Here is a 4524-nt window from a genome sequence, read left to right on the forward strand (position 1 = left end):
AGTGGCACAAGACCAGTATCAGATCAAGGCAGTATCCCAGGGAAAACTGGGGGCATGGATTCGCTGGGAGGATACCATCCAAAGAGTCATAACCTGGGCCGAGATCTGGCGAACTCCTCAATCTCGGCTACGCTTCCTCGTGATGGCAGCGTATGAGACCCTGCCATGCCCTCGAAACCTCCCAGTGGTTCGGAATCGATAGCAAGTGCTCCCTGTGCAGCAAAGGCAATGCAGGACTCAAGCACATCCTTTCGGGTTGCGCGGTGGCGACACAATCAGGTGCTGAGGAAGCTGGCAGAGCTGTTAGAGAGATGCAGACTCGGGGCAAACAACGCCAAAGATCCCCATCGGCCAAACATCACTTTTATCAAACCAGGTGAGGTAGGACAGAAGACAGAGAAGGGAAGATCATCACTTCTGCTTACCCCTGGTAAGGGCTGGGAGATGTGCGTTGACCTGGACAAGCAGCTAGTCTTCCCAACTGAGGTAATGCAGACAACGCCAAGACGAGACCTTGTGATGTGGTCCTCAGCTGCTAAGAAAGTCCTCATCATTGAACTAACCGTGCCATGGGAGGAGGGAATACCAGTAGCACATGAGTTCAAAAGGTCAAAGTACAGCGACCTAGCAGAGGACTGCAAGGGGAGAGGCTGGTCTGGTCTGCGTCCATTCACCCCGTGGAGATCGGATGCAGGGGCTTCGTAGGAGGTTTCTGCAACCCGGCTCCTGCGTGCGACGGGGATGACCGGTTCCAGCCTGAGGAAGGCCATCAAGGAGTTGGCAGAGGAGGCTGAGAAGGCATGTTTCTGGATGTGGCTAAGAAGGAAGGACAACACTTGGGGCTCAACAGCCCAGTGAGGTCAGTTGCTTAGCCACTGCCCCCCCACCGCCAGGTATCCTGGCTTGGGGGCGAAACATCAGTGAACGGTGGCACCAGCTGACGACCCTGCAGCTGACCTCGAAGTGCACTGGAGGAGGCGCGACGGGCAGAGATGCCTAGCAGTTAGGTCTGTACGTATTAATTGAGCAAATCTGCTGGGTCAAAAGTATACATACAGCAATGTTAGTATTTGGTTACATGTCCTTTGGCAGGTTTCACTGCAACAAGGCACTTTTGGTAGCCATCCACAAGCTTCTGGTTGAATTTTTGACCACTCCTCTTGACAAAATTGGTGCAGTTCAGCTAAATGTGTTGGTTTTCTGACATGGACTTGTTTCTACAGCATTGTCTACACGTTTAAGTCAAGACTTTGGGAAGTCCATTCTAAAACCTTAATTCTAGCCTGATTTAGCCGTTCCTTTACCACTTTTGACGTGTGTTTGGAGTCATTGTCCCAACTGCGCCCAAGACCCAACCTTCGGGCTGATCCCCCGTCCAAAGGCAAAACCTAGTAACTCACGTCTAGCTGATTTTGAGAAAATAAAGGAAAACCAATCTATCTTGATGCTGTCTTACAAAGATTTACAAAGTCATCAAACGTATAGCGCTTTCTTGAGCGTTCATTTTCTTGCCGATTGAGCCATGGATTGAATCTGCTCTCATGAACGTGTGCCCTTTCTCCAGATATTTTATCACAATTTCGGGTGGGCCCCATTCTGCGTTTGCACATTGGGCAAGAGCCGTGTACAGCGTCCAGTTTTTATTTTGACCTCCACAGGTATCTGCCCAAAAGAGTATGCAAGGGGAAGAATCAAGAACAATACATTTAATGAAGGTGCTTGCAACGTCCTGGGCCAATTTTCCAAATATCCCCTCGTGCCATAATATCACATCATCAGGTTGACCGTCGGCCCCCATTCCTGCAAATGTCTCATTAAAGACAATAAGGCGACTGACAAAGAAGCTCCAATTGGTCCATTGAGATACTAGGTATTTCTGTTGTATCTACGCGGTTATGTGGTAGTTGCTAGGTCCTGCCATGCGGATAACAGCTTACTTACGGAACAAATTACAATATCGCATACACTAATGTAAAGCATATCACCTAGGAACTCCAAAATTATTATCAGCTCAGTTTTGACCAAAATTGAGTTACTGGGTTTTGCCTTTGGACGGGAGTGATGATGTCAGGTTGTCCTGAAGAATTTGGTGGTAATCCTGTTTTTTCATTGTCCCATTCACTCTCTGCAAAGCACCAGTTCCATTGGCAGCAAAACAGGCCCAGAGCATAATAATACCACCACCATGCTTGACCATATGGTGTTCCTGGGATTAAAGGCCTCACCTTTTCTCCTCCAAACATAATGCTGGGTATTGTGGCCAAACAGCAAAAATTTTTGTTTCATATGACATCAAATGAACAAAGATAAGAGCTTCTGGAGGAAAGTCCCGTCTTAACACTCATTTGTATACTCTGGCCTTTAGATAGACCCCTTTTTAGACTAATTGATCTGCCGTTTCTTTTCTGCCCTGCCACCTTCTCCCTTGTGGAAGGAGGGGCACAGGTCCAGTGGCCATGGATGAAGGGCTGACTGTCCAGACTCCAGACCCGGGGTGGACCGCTCGCCTGTGCATCGGTTGGGGACATCTCTGCCCTGCTGACCTGTCTTTGCTCGGGATGGTCTCCTGTTGGCCCCACTATAGACTGGACTCTTACTAATATGTTAGATTCACTATGGACTGGACTCTCACAATATTATGTTGGATCCACTATGGACTGGACTCTCACTATTATGTTAGATCCACTATGGACTGGACTCTCACTATTATGTTGGAGCCACTATGGACTGGACTCTCACTATTATGTTAGATCCACTATGGACTTGACTCTCACTATTATGTTGGAGCCACTATGGACTGGACTCTCACTATTATGTTAGATCCACTATAGACTGGACTCTCACAATTATGTTGGATCCACTATGAACTGGACTCTGGCTATTATGTTAGATCCACTATGGACTGGACTCTCACTATTATGTTAGATCCACCATGGACTGGACCTATTATGTTAGATCCACTATGGACTGGACTCTCACTATTATGTTAGATCCACTAAAGACTGGACTCTCACTATTATGTTAGATCCACTATGGACTGGACTCTCACTATTATGCTAGATCCACTATGGACTGGACTCTCACTATTATGTTAGATCCACTATGGACTGAACTTTTAAAATATTATACTGGATCCACTTGACGTCCACTGCACAGGTCGCCCAGGGTCCCCTCCAAGGTTACTCATTGTCCCATTGGGTTGAGTTTTTCCTTGCCCTGATGTGGTATCTGAGACACAGTGTGTTCAACGCAGCCATCCGACCTCGAGGTATGTCTTTACAATCTTACTTTACAATTTTTAAAATCTCACTAAAACACCAATAAAACAATAAGCAGATAAGGAATCTTCCAGTATTATCCTAATACATGTTTCTCTCTGAGACACAGTGTTCAACGCAGCCATCCGACCTCGAGGTATGTCTTTACAATCTTACTTAACAATCTTTAAAATCTCACTAAAACACTATTAAAACAATAAGCAGATAAGGGATCTTTCAGATTTATCCTAGTACATATTTCTCTCTGAGACACAGTGTGTTCAACGCAGCCATTCGACCTCGAGGTATGTCCTTACAATCTTACTTTACAATCTTTAAAATCTCACTAAAACACTATTAAAACAATAAGCAGATTAGGGATCTTCCAGAATTATCCTAGTACATGTTTCTCTCTGAGACACAGTGTTCAACGTAGCCATCCGACCTCGAGGTATGTCCTTACAATCTTACTTTACAATCTTTAAAATCTCACTAAAACACTATTAAAACAATAAGCAGATAAGGGATCTTCCAGAATTATCCTAGTACATGTTTTCTCTGAGACAGTGTTCAACGCAGCCATCCGACCTCGAGGTATGTCTTTAAAATCTTACTTTACAATCTTTAAAATCTCACTAAAACACCAATAAAACAATAAGCAGATAAGGGATCTTCCAGAATTATCCTGGTACATGTTTCTCTCTGAGACACAGTGTTCAACGCAGCCATCCGACCTCGAGGTATCTCTTTACAATCTTACTTTACAATCTTTAAAATCTCACTAAAACACTAATAAAACAATAAGCAGATAAGGGATCTTCCAGAATTATCCTAGTACATGTTTCTCTCTGAGACACAGTGTTCAACGCAGCCATCCGACCTCAACGTATGTCTTTACAATCATACTTTACAATCTTTAAAATCTCACTAAAACACCAATAAAACAATAAGCAGATAAGGGATCTTCCAGAATTATCCTAGTACATGTTTCTCTCTGAGACAGTGTTCAACGCAGCCATCCGACCTCGAGGTATGTCTTTACAATCTTACTTTACAATCTTTAAAATCTTACTAAAACACTATTAAAACAATAAGCAGATAAGGGATCTTCCAGAATTATCCTAGTACATGTTTCTCTCTGAGACACAGTGTTCAACGCAGACATCCGACCTCGAGGTATGTCCTTACAATCTTACTTTACAATCTTTAAAATCTCACTAAAACACTATTAAAACAATAAGCAGATAAGGGATCTTCCAGAATTGTC

Source organism: Nerophis ophidion, linkage group LG15, assembly GCF_033978795.1.
Source record: "Nerophis ophidion isolate RoL-2023_Sa linkage group LG15, RoL_Noph_v1.0, whole genome shotgun sequence".
Taxonomy (NCBI): domain Eukaryota; kingdom Metazoa; phylum Chordata; class Actinopteri; order Syngnathiformes; family Syngnathidae; genus Nerophis; species Nerophis ophidion.